The sequence below is a fragment of the Lepidochelys olivacea genome, assembly GCF_965140295.1.
Source record: "Lepidochelys olivacea isolate rLepOli2 genome assembly, chromosome: 5".
In the NCBI taxonomy this organism is placed as follows: Eukaryota; Metazoa; Chordata; order Testudines; family Cheloniidae; genus Lepidochelys; species Lepidochelys olivacea.
In genome coordinates, this window is record NC_140415.1 from 5,048,147 (window position 1) to 5,067,004 (window position 18,858).

The following is an 18,858-nucleotide window of genomic DNA, read 5'->3' on the forward strand; positions in this document are numbered from 1 at the left end:
CAGAGTTTAGCTGATGGCCATATTTGGGGTCGGGAAGGAATTTTCCTCCAGGGCAGCTTGGAAGAGGCCCTGGAGGTTTTTCGCCTTCCTCTGTAGCATGGGGTATGGGTCACTTGCTGGAGGATTCTCTGCTCCTTGAAGTCTTTAAATCACGATTTGAGGACTTCAATAGCTCAGACATAGGTGAGAGGTTTTTCGCAGGAGTGGGTGGGTGAGATTCTGTGGCCTGTGTTATGCAGGAGGTTGGACTAGATGATCATAATGGTCCCTTCTGACCTTAGTATCTATGAATCTATAAACTGGTGGGAGCTACTGGGTACTTGGCACTCTTGGCAAATCAGGATATGAGTATCTCCGTTTAACGAACTAGACAAAGGGTTGCAAATGCTGGGATGCAGAGGGACTCTTGCAATGTTAAAACATGTGTTCTCCAAAACAGATGACTGTTTGTATGGGGCGGGCTCCGGAAAAGCCCTCACCATTGGTCTAACTCTGCTCCCAGTGACATTGGTGGTAAAAATCCCAGTGGTTTCCATGGGAGTAGAGTTAGGCTAACACTGAGCGCTTTTGAGAAGCCTTCCCTCTATTGACAAGTAAGTGCCAGCCAGAGACTCAGTGCTGCAAAAGACAAAGGCTTTGCTTTCAATCCGATGTTAACGTTAATGGAACAGAGCTAAATTGCAGGACGGAGTGGTGTAAAACCTATCCGTATGGGAACTGATGACTGCTATTGCAGTGCTCCATACGCTTGGCCACTTTCATAGTGCCATCTGTGTAGATTTCAAACTCCTCCTCCAGAGATAGTGTACGTTTTTGGCCTAACAAACACTGCTGCTGTCGGGTTTGTGTGGCCAAATCTCCCTGCATCGCATTAGACACTTTCCCTTCGGAGGGCTACTGCATGTGTGCTTTGTTTGTTTTGCAGGTGCCCGCTTCTGGTGACAACCAATTTAGTGGGAAGGTGATTTGGAAAATGCTGTGTAAATGCTCATGACAAATGTCTTCACCCCGGCTACAGTACTTGTCCTCTCTGGTAGGTTAGAAGTGAACTGAAATATAAAGTAAATTGCCCAGATCTGTGCTATTTTGAAAACCAGACAAGACTGAGTTTAAACTCATCCCACCTCTTCCCCAAAAAACATCCTGATCAAAAGACACACTGTGTAAACCACATGAGCTGTCTGGCTTTGGGAGTTACATTCATGCTCTATTGCGTTCATTTGTTGCTAGAATCCCAAGGATCTATTAACATGAGAGCTGGGTTAATAGCATGAACTTATGTGGATCAGCCAAGGGTTGTGGTGGATTCTCTGTCACTGACCATTTTTAAATCAATGCTGGATGTTTTTTTTCTAAAAGATCTGCTCTACGAATTATTTTGGGGAAGGTCTATGGCCTGCGTTATACAGGACCTCAGAATAGATGATCACAGTGGTCCCTTCAGGCCTTGGAATTTATGAAATCCATGCCTAAGTAGGGTGACCAGATGTCCCGATTTTATAGGAACAGTCCTGATTTTTGGGGGCTTTTTCTTATATAGGCACCTATTACCCCCCACCCCCTGTCCCAAATTTTTACACTTGCTATCTGGCCACCCCATGCCTAAGGCCTGCAGAGAGCATTACCTCTTGCATCTGTCTTGAGTGTAAATTTTTCTTCCCTGCTTATTTCTATTCATCTTATTGTTACCACATTCGCCTCCAGTGACTGGCCAGCCAGCTGGAGTTAAAAGCAGCACCACACTTCAGTTAAGGGTTTGTGTGTGTGGATGGTGTGGCAGATATGGCAATATCCTGGATAAATCTTACTGAATTAAGTTTAAGTATCTTAGGAGTTCATTGTATTTAACAATGCAAATGTTTATATTTTACTGGGGGATTGTATGTAATTTATTTAAGGGGAAGACAAGACTAAGGTAAACCCTGGAAAGTGTTGTGAGCTTCAAAGGACTCTTAAAATAACAAGCCAGACAAGAGTGAACTTTCAGTTGAGTGGCTGTCCTAGGAAATACTTAGGAAAAGGAGACTGCAAATGACACACCGTACCTCAGAATGGCACCCTGTAACCCCCATATTCATCATTTCTATATCGTTGTGATATTTCATACAAAGCATGTGATGTGAGATACCATATGAAAGGTCATGGTCTGCTGAAACCCATTGTTCTGTCCAAATATGTATATCATTAGATCGTATGAAGTTTTTGCTTTATGGTTGTTCCTGAAATATGCTGTAAGTTTGCTCATTACATACAAAGGATCCCCACCCAGGAGGGTGCTCCATGATTATTCATCAGCAGGGGTCTTGTAATCAAGGGGTTTACATTTAAATGACAGCTGCCCAAGTTCTCACAGTGAGGGTTTACTTGATCACTGTGACTCAAAGTTCACCAGGACATGTCTGGGCAAGTGTCTCAGGCATATGGATTGAGGGTATAAAATAAGGACAGCATGTCTTTGCCTTTCTCCTCCCCAACCTATGCTGGAAACAACTGGAATGCCAAGAAGATGAAGGTCATCTGAGGAAACTGGTCCAGGCTTAAGGGGAAGCCCATGTATTAAGAATTGTTTTAAGAACAGTTCACTGGCCACAGACCTTGTTGGAGTTGGAGTGATCTTTGGTAAGCTTATTAGCATGAGTGTACCTTCTATTATCATTTTTAATGAGTTTTCTCAGTAACGCTTTCACTTTAAGAATAAATGTACTTGCTTAGAAAGACCTGTGTGGTAACTTATAACTCTGGCAATTACACTGTCCTCTTATGAGGAGAAAAGTACAGCAGGTCTGCTTAGGCAATCTGATTGTGCTGGGGAATTCACAGTGCAGACAAGGAACTGTGCAGCCTAGAAATACCATGGTCAGGAGAAAGAGAGAGATGTAGGTGTCCAGGCAAGAAAGGTGACAGCTGGGAGCCAGAAGCCTGAGAGTGAGTGTCCTGGCTGGACCCTGGAGGGGGAATACAGGTGCAGTTACCCCTAATTGTGACAGATGGAACTAGAGTTAACTGCAGTGAAGACAAGAAATATAAATCACAGGTAAGGCTAAGTTTTAGTCTCGGGTATTTTTAGTAAAAGTCATGGACAGGTCATGGGCAGTAAACAAAAATTCATGGCCCGTGACCTGTCCATGACTTTTACTATATACCCCTAACTAAAACTTGGGCCGGGGAGCCGCAGGTGCTCGGGGGGAAGGGGGGCGGGACCCCTATTTGGCGCTGGTTGGGGTGAGGGGGGTGGGCTGCGGCGGGCGGCCTGGGACCCTTGCTGGTGCTGAGGGGGGGAGGACGGGCGGAGGCATGCAGCCCGGGACCCCTGCTGGTGCTGAGGCGGAGGGGGCCGGGTGGTGGCACATGACCTGGGACCCCTGCTGGTGCTGGGGGAGGGAGGCTGGGCAGCAGGGCTGGCAAGCTCCCCACCTGGCTCCGACCACCATGTCCCTGCAGCTCCTAGGGGAAGGGACGACTGGGGGGCTCCGCGCGCTGCTCCTGCCACAAGTGCTGGCTCCGCAGCTCCCATTGGCTGGGAACCGCAGCCAATGGGAGCTTTGGGGGCGGTGCCTGTGGGCGCTGGCAAGTCCTTTGGCCCCTCCACCTAGGGAGCTGCAAGGACATGCCGGTGGGAGCTGGGGAGACCCCCACCGATGTAAGTGCTGCCCTGCACCCCAACCCTCTGCTCCAGCTCTGAGCCCCCTCCCACACCCAAACTGCTGCTGGCCTAGGGGCTGCTTGGCTTGAGCAGCCCCTGAGCCAGCTACTGCAGAAGTCACGGAGGTCACAGACACGCAGCCTTAGTCATAATTAGTGGGAGGCTTATGAGACACTGCAAAGTCATTAGATTTGGACAAAAAGACACACACACACACACACCCATGGGGGGAAGATTGTTTGGTTTTTTGCTAATGAGTGCTAGTGACCCTACCAAAGGCTTTTTCTAACTGGCAAAAGCCCATCTATGCTGCTCCTGCCATGTTCTAGGCAGCAACAGGCAAGTGAGGGTTATTATAATCCTGTTTTGAAGCATGGATATGCCAAAATCCTAACGGCTTTCACTTGGCCGCCTGCTTGCCTGGCTCAGCCGGGGGTATACGACTAGAAAGCGCAAAGCAAGAACAGGAGGGGGAGCAGAGAGGGCGAGAGAACGTTGGAAGGCAGCACAAGAATGGCAAGAGATGAGCACAAGGAAAAAAGAGGCCCCATAGAAACCGAGCAACCATCAGTTTACATGCCTAATGGTCAAGCATCTGCCTATATATTTCTCTCCCTCCCTGTGTCCCTCTGTCTCTTTGCAAATCTCATCTGAGAAGATCTTTCTTTGACCATTAGAGCTAATCAAAATGTTTTCCAACAAAGCAGGGTTTGGGTGGGTGGGGGGTTTTTTGTTGTTTTTTTTTTTTTTTTACATTTTTGTGATTAACAAAATTAGAAGTTTTCACAAGATTTCAGTTTTTGTTCAAACATTTTTTGAAAAAAATCAAAAGGGGTGAGTTTGTTTAGTTTTGGTCAGAAAAATACAACATTTCCCCAGCTCACTTCACCCCCCTGGGGGAGGGCGCAGGGGGATGGGGTGGTAATGTAAAGTCAGAGTGTTCTTTGCTTCCCTGACCCGGGAATAAAGTTTTTCCATTGAAAACTTCAGAAAAGACGCACACACTTTTTTGGAAGTTACTTGTGAAATATACTTCCCCCTCTCCACCAGCTCTACTGAATAAATAGTGATTGGAATGATTTCTGGAGAGGTAAAGAATTAGTGTGCAGGACAAAACACCTTCGCCCGCTGCAAGCTAGCCTACAGAACTGTTTCTATTACTGTTTTCCTCAACAACCTCTCCCTTGCACTGATTCTCTACTAACCCGCCCCTCATGGGCGGCGCGTTGAAGAGGCCAGGGAAGGCTAAGCCTCTCTCCCCAAAAGTCCAGCCATGCAGGGGGGAAAGGCTGTGGATGTGGCGGGCTCCCCTCCAGAGGCACCCCGGACCACCGCTGCCTTCAGAGTACCGGAAGTGAAGCTCCATAGAAGGCGAAGGGGGGCCCACCAGTGCCCGGACCATGGCCTTGCCTGTGCTTTGCTCCACCCCTTCCCCTGAGACCCCGCCCCCTCTCCGTCTCTTCCCACCACCACTCCGCCTCTTCCCCCAAGACCTCCCCCTACCCTCCACTTGCTCCTCTCTGTCTTACCCACCTCCCCCTGTCGTTTGCTAAAGGCAGGAAAAAGTGATGGGGCCATGGCCCCGTGGCGACCCCCCTGTTCCAGAAGGGAGTGGAGAGGAGCAAGCAGCGGGTGGGGAGCCTTGGAGGAGGGGGCAGAGAAGGGGCGGGATGAAGGGAAAAGGTACAGACAGGAGACAGACTGAATGAGTCCAAACCAAAAGGTTGCCTGATACCTCAAGAACTGTGTTAATATCATGCCTTGTAAACAAGAAAAGTGGAACCAGAACTTAACCCAAATTGGTGTGTTGGAAACTAGGCCTAACGGGTGGACAAAATAATGAGGGGATGGGCTATTCCACCCATCGCTCTTTTTGTGGGTCCTTAAAGAAAGAGACTTTAGAGGATTAAAATTAGCAAGTTTCACCATCATGGCTGCCACCCTGACTGTCTCCCCACTGTCTTTGTCCTAATCCTGAGAGATTCCCTGACCAGACCAAGCCAGAGAGAGGGACCCAGACATCATCACCACCTCTACTGGCTTCATCAACACCACCTGGATTGAAATGGGATCAACCTGTAACAACCGTGACACCAGCCCATCTCAACTAACTTCTCTTTTTCCCCAACAAGGACAAGTTATGACAATCTCTGATACATCTGAGAGTCTGTCAAACAAGGTGATTGGTTTTTTTTCCCCCTCCCTTCTAAAAAACTCTCTACAACTAAAGGGAAGGGAAGTTGTTAAAGTGAAAGCCTCATTTAATGCCTTACATTTCAAAGGCTTTCATTGTTTGTCCTTCTTTTCCTTATTTTTAGTAAAAGGATGTTTCCTGGAGTGTTTGCCATGGTGCTAAACAGGCAGAGATCTCCGTGTAACAAACCCCAAACTTTGTTTAACACTGTCTAATGTTGCACAGTCTCTGGGATATGTTACCACTTATTCTGTCTAAATGAATACAACAGCTCTAACATCTTTGCTGTTTACCGCAGGCTTTTGAAATTCAGCAGGGTTTTGCCCTATGGGTTCTTGTGAGTCTACTGGGTAGTGTTCCACCTGTTTTTCCTTAGCTCCGAAGCCTACAGGGAGTTCTGCCTCCAACACAGATGCTCAGAGCTCTCCTATTTTGAGTCAAGAGGCTCCAGCCTGACCCCATTGTTTTGCTTCCAGGGTGAGCCCCAGCTCAGTTGAATAAGTAGGCTGCAAGTTCCAGGGGTGAAATCCTGGCCCCATTGGAATCAGCGGGAGTTTTGACCTTAACTTTAATGGGGACAAAATTTCATCCCAGCAATGTCGTGCTTGTGATAACTTGGATTGAGTGCATCTATGTGGATTTTCACCGCTCACCCGTGCTCTGGTCTGTGGCGTCCCGTCTAGATAGGCAATGAAGAATTCCTTCAGTCATCATCAGTTCTGGCTTTCATTATTAGCTCCTTCACAGCCAGCCAGAGGAGAGTTGCACTTCATCAATTTGGTCCTCATGTGTTTGAGGGGAGAAGTATTGCCTAATGGCTAGCACAAGTGCTTGTGAGCTCAGACCCCTGGGTTTTATTTCCTGCTCTGCCATTGACCTGCTGTGTGACTTTGGACAAGTCATTTCCCCTTCCCATGCCTCAGTTTCCCCATCTCTAAAACAGGATGAACCCAAACATATCCATTTTCCAGGGAGGTAGAGACTGCAAAGTGGTCAGATGACTTAACTGAGAAAACAGAACACAGCCACGGTCAGCCCTTAAGGAAATAGCATTTCCAACAAGACATGAAGGAGTGAATAAAGAACTACTGAGCCTGGAGTTCTAACTAGTTCTGTACTCCTGGGCTGATCCCAGCCCTCCCAAGTGAAGAGTTTTAGCCTTTCCTGGAGCACACCTGCATTGAACTGAAGTTAAACCCTTGGGCACTAGAGACCAGGTCAGTGGCCTGTCTGAGGCTGAATTTGTGTTTATAGAGTTTGGAGAGGCTCAAAAGATTTTAAAAATGCAAAGGCTGCAGGAGACAGTGTCACAATAGATTTTATCTATTTCCATGGCTCTCCTCCCTGCAGTTGTCTAAGCCCCTCATAATTATTAATGGATTATGTGAGGTAGGGAAATTTTAGCTCTGTTTTCAGAAGGGAAACTGAGGCCCAGGGGAGCTTAAACGACTTATCCACGGTCACCCAGGTAGGCAGTTCAACCTGCCTAGCCTGGTTCTGTCCACTATGCTATGCTCCTTCCCACGCTGCCCTTTCATTCTGTGTATGTCCCATTTCCCCCTCCTTATGGGCTATGATCCCATCTCCCTGTAACATTAGCAGTGCAGTCACATGGGCACTGCCAGCTCCTGGAAAACAATAAGAACACCACTGCACAGAGATTCTGTGAGTCAGCAGTGACTGAGAGCTAAGATGCAGCAAGAGAGAAACTGAGTGAGTCAGGAACTGGAGGGAACCTGAGGTTTGAGAGAAAGTGAAAGGACACGACTGCTATTCGAAGACTGAATGAAGAGAAAAACACCTGTGAAGTCTGGACTGGACAAATCTCTTCACCCCTCAGTCAGAGGCCTTTAGCTTTCTAGCCTTTCAGTTACTTTAAATAATGAGATTGTTGTGGAATTAAGGGGTGATTAGCCCACATGGGCAATAGGTTTAATTAAGTGAGCTGTACAGCAGCCAAATGCCACAGAGCCCTGGGTTCCCTCATTCCCGGGCTCAAGGATGATGGTAAGTGGAAAGTGGCTTTGTATCATCAGGTGGTTGCACTTCAGTCTCTGCAGTTTAACCCCTGAATTGCTTATTCTGCAGGAAGTCAGGATGGGATCCCGTTCGCTACAGCGTTGCACACCTGATTAGGGCCTGTCATAAATAAAGGGAAGGGTAACCACCTTTCTGTATACAGTGCTATAAAATCCCTCCTGGCCAGAGGCAACATCCTGTTACCTGTAAAGGGTTAAGAAGCTCAGCTAACCTGGCTGGCACCTGACCCAAAGGACCAATAAGGGAACAAGATACTTTCAAATCTTGGGTGGGGGGAGGCTTTTGTTTGTGCTCTTTGTTTACGTGTTTGTTCTCTCTTGGGACTGAGAGAGGCCAGACAGAAATCAGTCTTCTCCAACCCATCCTAATCCAAGTCTCCAATATTGCAACCAGTAAAGGTAAGTAAGCCAGGCAAGGCGGATTAGTTTATCTTTTGTTTTATGTGAATTTTCCCTGTGTTAAGAGGAAGGTTTATCCTGTTTTCTGTAACTTTAAGGTTTTGCCCAGAGGGGGATCCTCTGTGTTTTGAATCTGGATACCCTGTAAAGTATTTTCCAACCTGATTTTACAGAGGTGATTTTTACCTTTCTTTTTTTTAATAAAATCCTTCTTTTAAGAACCTGACTGATTTTTCCATTGTTCCAAGATCCAGGGGTTTGGGTCTTTGATGATTTTGTAACCAATTGGTTAGGATATTATTCTCAAGCCTCCCCAGGAAAGGGGGTGTAGGGCTTGGGGGGCGGGGGGGATATTTTGGGGAAAGACGTCTCCAAGTGGGCTCTTTCCCTGTTCTTCGTTTAACATGCTTGGTGGTGGCAGCATACTGTTCAAGGCCAAGGCAAAGTTTGTACCTTGAGGAAGTTTTTAACCTAAGCTGGTAAGAATAAGCTTAGGGGGTCTTTCATGCGGGTCCCCACATCTGTACCCTAGAGTTCAGAGTGGGGAAGGAACCCTGACAGGGCCCCACTCCTAGTGGGTCCTGGTCATTGTAGGATGGGTTCTTAGGAGAGTAACATGGGTATTTCTCTGCTCCCTCTGAAGTGGCAAACATTGGCCATTGCTGGAATTAGGACTGGAAAATAACAGGTAATGGTCAGAACTGCTAAAGCAGACCCCTATCTTCTTTAGGCATCTTCGCCATTTGAGGCATGGCAACTTGTACTCTTGGGGGAATTCTGCATCTTTGCGCAGTGCAGAATTTATGTTCCCCACAAAATTTTTTCCCCTGCAGAATTTGTGATCTCCCACTGTCAGTCCCATGCATGGCCAGGCTTGAGCTGTCAGCCCCACACATGGCAGCCCGAACCCGACAGCCCCAGTTGCGCAGCAGAATTTTAAAATATTTAATTTTTTTGACACAGAATTCCCCCAGGAGGAAACTTGCTATTTCTTCCTGCTGGAGTGTTGGTGCCAAGGATTACAAAGTGGCTTTTAGCATCACAAGTTAGCTGCATGCGTGCTGTTGTTCATATAGGCTCAAGGGCATGCAGGGTGCTTTACAGGAGTACTGTTTACTAAGCGCTGATAAGAATTCTGTCCAAGTCCCTAATCCTGCAGGCAGGCAGAAATTTGCACACACACGTAGTCCTCTGAATTCAATGCTAGAGAGTTTAAAATGTGCTTGCAAAGTCAGAGCACCAACAGACAGAGATGGAATGCAGGTGAAGTCTGAGATAAGAGTTCATGGAGTTAGATATTCATGTTTCCCAATAAGTCCTGTTGGTTCTAGTTTTAAGACAGAAAACTTTGGTTTTTCAACAAGTGTTACAGCAAAGGCATGGATGTTGTGAGCAGAGGCTGAGGTGATTAGTAAGGGAATAATGGTTGAAAAGAGGGAAGATTTTTAGCAAGGCCTTGAACAAAAGCAAAGATTTCTGGTATTTTAATTAATGAGGGAACTCAATGCCTAGGTAGCAGCATGGAAAGTGAGACATTAAAATCATGGGTCTTTATTATCCAGTAGAACTGGTCATTTTATTTGTTTAAGCAAAACTGAAATTCTGTATTTTGATGTAAAAATCGGAAACTGAACACTTGTTTGTTGGTTAAAAATTATGTTGCTTCTGCGGGGGGGGGAGCTTACAAAAAGTGTGGGTTTCTGGTTTTCCGTTGATACCAGAAAATTTGGGGGGAGGGGAGTTCTGAAGTTTCCTGAAGAAGTGAAAACCTGATCTATTAAACTGATTATAAAAAGCAGTCGTGGCTTGGTCACCCCCTGATAACTCTACCCCCATCTCCTTCCCAAAGTATCGCTTCCTCCCATTCTTTAATCTATGCACGGTAATATAAAATGCAAGTATCATTTGGTGTGATATCAAAATTGATAAAAGTGCACATTTCACAGCAGTGGATTTCATGGAGGTTCTGGTACGTCTCCCCATTTTGAGGGTAATGGTTTTGTTTGTTTAAAATTTTTGTTGTTTTGTTTCAGGGTGTTTTTGTTGTTGAATAGGGTTTATTGACTAGACGGGGCAGGGATCAGTGTTGCAGGTGTCATTCAGTGGTGGTAAAACTGTTTCGAAGAGGAAGATTTTGCAGAGTTTCCTAGAGATGGTCAGACCCTGAATTCACCTGATCTTCTCCTAGAAGTTTATTCTACTGTTGGCTCCATGGGGCTAATCCTCCATCCTTTTAACTGTAGCCCTTATGGGGTACGTCAGGCTATAATTAAGGCTTCGAATCTTTCACGGAGGTCACAGATTCCGTGACTTTCCAGGACCTCCGTGATTTCTGCAGCTGCAGTGGCTAGTGCAGCTGACCCCAGGACTGCCCCAGGCAACTGGTCCTGGGCGCTGCCCCGGAGCAGCGGTCCAGGAGCAGCAGCAGTGCCCCAGGCCACCCCCACCCGGGGCAGCAGCGGCAGTCCTCCAGGAGCAGCCGCAGAGGCAAGACCCCTGGCCACCCCCCACCTCCAGGAGCAGCAGCAGCATCTGCGGGAGCACCGCCCCACCACCATCAGTAGGTAAGAGTTAGTTAGGAGTATTTTTCATAAAACTCATGGACAGATCACTGGCCCTGACTTTTTGGTTATTGACTGTGACCTGTCCGTGACTTTTACTAAAAATACCTGTGACTAAATCGTAGCCTTAGCTATAATGCAGAGGAATCACACGCAGCTTTGCTTTCTTCTATCTCTGAACAAGGAGCTTTGTTAGAATAAGGAGCACAGAGGAGAGACAAGGTGGGTGAGGTAATACATTTTATTGAACCAACTTCTGTAACCCTCAGCAAGTTTGCAGATGACACTAAACTGGGAGGAGTGGTAGATACGCTGGAGGGGAGGGATAGGATACAGAGGGACCTAGACAAATCAGAGGATTGGGCCAAAAGAAATCTGATGAGGTTCAACAAGGACAAGTGCAGAGCCCTGCACTTCGGACGGAAGAATCCCATGCACCGCTACAGACTAGGGACCAAATGGCTAGGCAGCAGTTCTGCAGAAAAGGACCTAGGGGTTACAGTGGACGAGAAGCTGGATATGAGTCAGCAGTGTGCCCTTGTTACCAAGAAGGCCAATGGCATTTTGGGATGTATACGTAGGGGCACTGCCAGCAGATCGAGGGACGTGATCGTTCCCCTCTATTCGACATTGGTGAGGCCTCATCTGGAGTACTGTGTCCACTTTTGGGCCCCAGACTACAAGAAGGATGTGGAAAAATTGGAAAGCGTCCAGCGGAGGGCAACAAAAATGATTAGGGGACTGGAGCACATGACTTATGAGGAGAGGCTGAGGGAACTGGGATTGTTTAGTCTGCGGAAGAGAAGAATGGGGGGGGATTTGATAGCTGCTTTCAACTACCTGAAAGGGGGTTCCAAAGAGGATGGATCTAGACTGTTCTCAGTGGTAGCAGATGACAGAACGAGGAGTAATGGTCTCAAGTTGCAGTGGGGGAGGTTTAGGTTGGATATTAGGAAAAACTTTTTCATTAGGAGGGTGGTGAAACACTGGAATGCGTTACGTAGGGAGGTGGTGGAATCTCCTTCCTTGGAAGTTTTTAAGGTCAGGCTTGACAAAGCCCTGGCTGGGATGATTTAGTTGGGGATTGGTCCTGCTTTGAGCAGGGGGTTGGACTAGATGACCTCCTGAGGTCCCTTCCAACCCTGATATTCTATGATAAGGGTTACAGTTCAGAGGATGGGGATTAGCTAACCGCCAATAAAAAGTGCTCACTCATGAAATCTGTATCCCCCTTTTTGTCCTATGGCTACAGGGGTATTAACTGGGCACTTCACCTTGAATGATCCCGTAGAATATGTGCTTCTGCTAAACTACCTGTTCAACCTTGTATGTGGCTGTGACACTGAGTGCCTTTTCCAGACCCTTTCCCAGAGGAAGAGCTCTGTGTAGCTCGACAGCTTGTCTCTCTCTCCAACAGAAGTTGGTCCAATAAAAGCTATGACCTCACCCACCTCGTCTCTCTAACGTCCTGGGACCAACATGGCTACAACACTGCATACAATGGGGGACACAGTGTTAGCCACAAGGTTAGCCTTCCTCTGTTTCACTTCTAGAGCTTCTGCCTAGAATCTTGCGACATCCTCCCTGGCTTCCTGCTACAGCTTTTATGCATATCCTTGTAGTGCATGCAGAATTTTTGCTTTCCATTGCAGTATTCTCACTAGGGGCTTGTAACCATTGCTCTCCCTCCGTAGGCGTTGAAGGCATGCAGCGTGTAACAGAGGGGCTCCCATTATTTCCATGAGCAAGTGCTTTGAAACAAGGAAAAAAGCAATTTCCTCTTAATCTTAAAAAGAAAATCAGCCCAAGAATCTGCATTTGCTCTTTGTGTGTGGGCAACGTAACCACCTCATCAGCCTCAAACATGAGAGCAGCAAATCTATATCCTCCAGTTAAGTCCCATTAGAAATCTTTCTAATAGGCAGCAGTGTTTGTTGCAGAAGATCTGGCATCTCTCTCTTTGCTTTAATGAGACACTGGCCCGTGCAGCATGCCATGCAGCAGCTGTGAGCGATGGGATATTAGACTGACAAGGTGTCAGTAGGATTTGAGGACCACAATCCCAGTTCAAATGGACCTTCTGGTGGCTAAAAAGCCAATATAAAGGCTCAGACTTGTGCAATTGGCATAATAAAAATGCAACTCACAAAGCAGCTAAAAATAAAAGCAACAGATCAGACCGGGTTGCCCCTTGGCTGGGAAACAGAACCCTTTACTCTAAACCATTCATATTAAGGCAGTACTGTACCTAGGAATCTTAATCAAGGAGCAGGGCTCCAGAGTGCTACGTATTGTACAGATATGTGATGGACAGCAGTCTGCGCCCCAAAGAACTCAAGCTGCATTAGAGAGAATGCAAGAGGTGGGTGAGAGGGAATCGGCTAATGCTTCAGTTAGCACTGTTTGTTAGCTGACAGTCCAGCCACTCTGTGCAGTTTGAGTGGTTTTCCAAGTGAGGCTGTTCTCATGCTACCGTTGTTAATTGAGTGAAGACAACTTGAGTTAACTGTGTGGCGAAGACTTAGGGCTTGGCTACACTTGCGAGTTACAGCGCATTAAAGCAGCCCAGGGCGCTCTAACTCACGACGCGTCCACGCTGGCAAGGCACGAAGAGCGCTCTGACTCCGTGGCTAGAGCGCTGCTGGTCTCCACCTCGGCGAGTGGAATAATGTTTTGTGCGCCCCCGCTGGAGCGCCGCGGCACCAGTGTGGACGCCCTGGTCTGTTAATGCGCTCTGATTGGACTCCAGAAGTGTCCCACAATGCCTGTTCTAGCCACTCCGGTCATCACTTTGAACTCTACTGCCCTGCCTTCAGGTGACCAACCGTCAGACCAGCCCTTTAAATTCTCTGGGAATTTTGAAAATCCCTTTCTTGTTTGCTCAACCAGGCGTGGAGTGTTCTCAGCGAATCTTTCCAGGTGACCATGCCTCCACGTGCCAGGCGATCCCCAGTATGGAGCAATGGCAAGGTGCTGGACCCCATTAGTGTTTGGGGGGAGGAAGCTGTCCAGTCCCAGCTGCGCTCCAGCCGTAGGAATTGCAATACCTTCGGGCAGATATCAAGGGACATGATGGAAAGGGGCCATGATCGGGACGCACAGCAGTGCAGGATTAAAATGAAGGAGCTGCGGAATGTGTACCGCAAAGCCCATGAGGCAAACAGCCGCTCCAGTGCTGCCCCTGCGACCTGCCGTTTCTACAAAGAGCTGGACGCGATACTTGGGGCCGAACCCACCTCCACTCCGAGTACCACCATGGACACTTCAGAGCCCAGTTCAACAAGGCAGGAGGAGGAGCAAAGTGGGAGCGAGGGTGCTCCGGAGGAGGAATACACCCCGGCATCCCTAGATGCATGCAGCCAGGAGCTGTCCTCAAGCTAGGAGGAAGGTGGCCAGTCACGGCGGCCAGTGTTTGGGGAAGGACAAACATCAGAGGAGGTTCCCAGTAAGCGGTTTTTATTTTGGGAAGGAAGTTATTTGGTGCGGGCTCTTGGGGTGAGGAGAGTTAGGGCTGCATGCATGCCTAGATGCGGAATAGGGCGTTGATGTGCTCTCTCACATCGCAATTTTCAGCCTCAGTGATCTCTTCAAAGGTCTCAGTGAGAACTCGGGCAATGCGCTTGTGCAGGTTTCTTGGGAGAACCACTGTGGTCCTTGCCCCAGTAAGGCTAACTTGTCCGCACCACTGTGCTGTGAGGGGCGGGGGGACCATTGCTGCACACAGGCAAGCTGCATATGGGCCAGGGCAGAAGCCGCAGTGCAGTACAAGACCCTCCCTTGCTTCCCAGGTCACCCTCAGCAGTGAGATATCTTCCAGGATGAACTCCTGTGGAAAATGTGGGGGCAGTGTTCAGTTTAGGGGCCCCCTGCCGCTGTTGGCTCTCCCCAAGGCATAGAACCCCAACCATGAAAGAATCAGTCCCCCTTGACCCTGTGCTTACTCACCATTTTGGGGCTCCCATGGGTTATGTGCGCTTGCTTTGGGACGGGCAAATTATGCTACTGTGTAGATTGTGCTTGCCCTTAAGTACGGGGGAATCATTGCTCTGTCTGGATGGAACAATGCTGCCTCTGCTAAGTGTTGCATTTTGCCTTTACAGATGAAACCTTGAGGTTTCAGTCGTCCATGTCCTCACCAGCTGAGAGGCTGCAAAGAATCAGGAAGAGGCCACGCAGAAGCAAAGAGGACACGCTGCGTGAAGTCATGCAGCATTCAAGTAATGAAATTCAAAAAGAGCAGGAGTGGCGGGAGAGTGAAAGGAGGGTCCGCCAGTAGAATACGGATCGCTGGCACCAAAGCACGGAGCGGCTGCTAAGCATCATGGAGCGCCAAGCGGACTCGATCCAGGCGCTCGTCGCCATGCAGGCAGAGCACTGCCTCACCCGCCCGCCCCTGCAGCCCTTGTCCCAAAACTCTTTCCCTTGTGCCCCCATGTCACCTCCAACCCACTTTCCCCAACATCCGGGTTCTTATCGCCACCAGCTGCCTCCAACACCTGTAGCTTCACCACCCAGCCCTGAAAACTACAACCCTTATCCACTGCACTCAACCCCCATCACCAGGCAGTATAGCCCTTCTGAAGTTCAGCACTCATTGCACAGCACTCCATACGCAAATCTGTGATTGTACCGTTCCCCACCCCACCCCCTTGCCCTTTCCTGTTTCCCAAGCAGTTGTTTCTTTTCATTAAATGGATTTTTTTGCTTTGAAAACTTCTTTATTATTGCATAATGTAAAAGATACCTTAGCCCAGGAAAGCAACAGGCACTGCAAGTCAGCGTAGCAAACACAGATTTCTACTAACATTGGAACCACTGCACTTCACTCTCGTGCAGGGCGCCAGACATTACTGGTGGCTTTCAGCCTCAAATTGCTCCCTCAAGGCACCCCTAATCCTTGCAGCCCCACGCTGGGCCCCTCTAATAGCTCTGCTCTCTGGCTGTTCAAATTCAGCCTCCAGGTGTTGAATCTCCGATTTCCATGCCTGAGTGAATCTTTCACCCTTCTCTTCACAAATGTTATGGAGGGTACAGCACATGGATATAATCGCGGAGATGCTGTTATCAGCCAGGTCCAGCTTCCCATACAGAGAGCACCAGCAGCCCTTTAAACAACCAAAAGCATACTCCACAGTCATTCTGCACCGGCTCAGCCTGTTGTTGAACTGCTCCTTGCTGCTGTCAAGGCTCCCTGTGTAGGGTTTCATGAGCCACGGCATTAAAGGGTAAGCGGGGTCTCCCAGGATCACAATGGGCATTTCGACTTCTCCTACGGTGATCTTCTGGTCTGGGGAAAAAAGTCCCGGCTTGCAGCTTCCTGAACAGGCCAGTGTTCCGAAAGATGCATGCGTCAGGCACCTTTCCAGGCCAGCCTGTGTTAATGTCCATGAAATGCCCACGGTGATCCACAAGCGCCTGGAGAACCATCGAGAAATACCCCTTCCGATTAACGTACTTGGAGGCTAGGTGGGCTGGTGCCAGAATTGGAATATGCGTCCCATCTATCGCCCCTCCGCAGTTAGGGAAACCCATTGGTGCAAAGCCATCCACAATGTCATGCACGTTACCTGGAGTCACGGTTCTTCTGAGCAGGATGTGATTAATGGCCCTGCAAAGTTGCATCAACATGATTCCAACGGTTGACTTCCCCACTCCAAACTGGTGAGCGACTGATCGGTAGCTGTCTGGAGTTGCCAGCTTCCAGATTGCAATAGCCACCTGCTTCTCCACCGGCAGGGCAGCTTGCAATCTCGTGTCCTTGTGCCGCAGGGTGGGGGGCGAGCTCCTCACAGTCCCATGAAAGTGGCTTTTCTCATCCGAAAGTTCTGCAGCCACTGCTCGTCATCCCAGACTTGCATGACGATGTGATCCCACCACTCAGTGCTTGTTTCCCGAGCCCAAAAGTGCCAATTCACGGTGGGAGCATGTCCGTGAATGCCACAAGCAATCTCGTGTCCTGTGCGTTACTCACGTCGATATCATCGTCTGAGTCCTCACTGTCACTTTGGATCTTAAGGAATAACTCAACTGCCAAACATGACGTGCTGGCGAGACTCGTCAGCATACTCCTCAGCAGTTGGGGCCCCATTCCTGCAGACCGAAAGGGAAGACAGAGTGCACGGTACAAAAAATGTTGAAAGATGGCGCCAATTGTGAACGGAAGCAGAGGGATTGCTGGGATGCGAACTGATGCATCACAGGGCGTTGGGACAGGACCCAGAATGCCTTGCACCCCCTGCCCCCTTCCCACAAGCCACAGTGCCACAATGGGAAGAGGTGCTCTGTGGGATACCTGCCCATAATGCACCGCCGCAAATGTGGACACGCCAGTGTGCTTGCAGCTGTCAGTGTGGACAGACTGCAGCGCTTTTCCTACTGCGCTCTCTGAAGGTGGGTTTAACTCAAAGCGCTCGACATCTGCAAGTGTAGGCATGCCCTTAGACATAGATAAAATTAAGTTTGGTTGCTTGGAGATCATCACCTGGCTACTCTTCTATGGCTGTTAATTAGCACTGCCCAATAAAGGTGTGTAAGCTTTTCAGTTTGGCCTCTAGTTTTAGGCAAGCTAATGCCTTAATCCAGACCTTTAAAACTAGAAAGGCCTAGTGCCGTGTTTCTCTGATTAACGTCTTCCCTTCAACACACATGCAGTCTGGCTACCGCTAAACAAAAATCAGAATTTTTGTTTTACAGGAAATTCTGGTGTTTCAACATTTGTTTTAATCCCAAACTAGATGGAATCATTGAATGAAAGAAATTGGTATTTCAATGGAAAGTTCTGAATCAAAAATATTTGGTAATGTTTTGACAATTTTTGGTAAAAAGAAACGTTGGTAATGTTTTTGGTAAATGTTTTGACAGTCCCGAATCGAAAGATTGTTTTGGTCTGCTAAACCGAATGGAAATGTGGTGAGTCAGTTTGACATGAAAACTGCATTTGCCTTTGGCAGTGTTCCCAAACTTTTTACCTCACGCCCCCCAGGACTGGGAAGTGTGGCCACACGTGGGGCTGGGGCCGTGGCCGTGGCTGGGAGCAGGGTCGGGGCCGTGGCCGTGGCTGGGAGCAGGGTCAGGGCCGAGGGCCAAGGCTGGGGCTGGAGTCGCAGCCAGGCCGAGAGCCAAAGGTTGAGACCTGGGCTGGCCGCAGCTGGGGTCAGGGCTGGGAGCGGGTGTGGAGCTGGGGCCGCAGCTGGAAGGAAGCTGAGGCCAAGCCGGCAGCCAGGGCCACAGCCGGTGCGGAGCCGCAGCCAGGTCTGGGCCTGGGGTCAGGGCTGGGGACAGGGCCAGGAGCAGAGCCATAACCAGGAGCTGGGGTCGGAGCAGGGCTGGTGGTGCTCCCTCCCTGCCACCGATGGGGGCTGGCCCAGGCCCCACCATACCCCCCCCATAAACGTTCCTCTGCACCCCCACTGTTTGGGGACCACCGCTTTAGCCAGTAGGAGCAGAAGCAGCCAAAGCAGGGACCTTGGGACATCCAGCACATTTTCTAAAGTTTTGACGGGACTTCCTCTGCCCTGTGCTGATTTGGCTGTATGCTCATCCTTTCTGCCTTCCACAGAGTCTTTTCACCTCTACTTCACTCCACATCTACCCTCTTACCCTCTTCTCCCCAGCCCTGTCCCCCTTTTCCTTCAGTGTCCCCTCTCCATGCGCTTTGCTTTCCACTTAGCTGATCCCCCTCCTAACTAAACACACTCTCTCTCTCTCTCTCTCCCCGTATCATTAACATGCCATTTGCTTCCATCACGTTGTTGACTCTGCTTGGATGGTTCTCCTCCTTCGCCACCCTGTCTCCCTTGTCTGTTTTAGATTGTTAGCTCTTCAGGACAGGGACTGCCTCCTACTCCATTTGTATGGTGCCTGGTGCAAACGGGCCCCATTATTGCTTGATCTCTACATTCTGCTGTAATATGTTTTGACTTAGATCAGAGGTGGGCAAACTATGGCCCACGGGCCACATCCGGCCCGCGGGACCATCCTGCCCAGCTCCTGAGCTCCCGGCCGGGGAGGCTAGCCCCTGGC

The 18,858-nt window shown here is 48.9% G+C and overlaps 1 protein-coding gene across 9 annotated transcripts in view; it reads left to right on the forward strand.

Annotated features, from left to right (window-relative positions):
- LOC311520620 (myogenesis-regulating glycosidase-like) overlaps positions 1–18,858 on the forward strand; it is a 36,827-nt gene that overhangs the window by 10,895 nt on the left and 7,074 nt on the right. The window contains exons 2-5 of one of the 9 annotated variants that reach the window (XM_084628198.1): positions 926–1,033; positions 12,254–12,362; positions 12,531–14,281; positions 14,937–17,226. The exons of 1 other annotated variant lie outside the window; for it this stretch is intronic. The gene's annotated coding sequence lies outside the window, so the exon portion shown is untranslated. Of the gene's footprint in view, positions 1–925; positions 1,034–2,503; positions 2,620–5,624; positions 5,765–5,801; positions 5,823–12,253; positions 12,363–12,530; positions 14,282–14,936; positions 17,227–18,858 lie in introns of those variants that run through there. 7 more of the 9 variants (XR_014711646.1, XM_084628197.1, XM_084628200.1 and 4 more) reach the window with 7 other exon arrangements.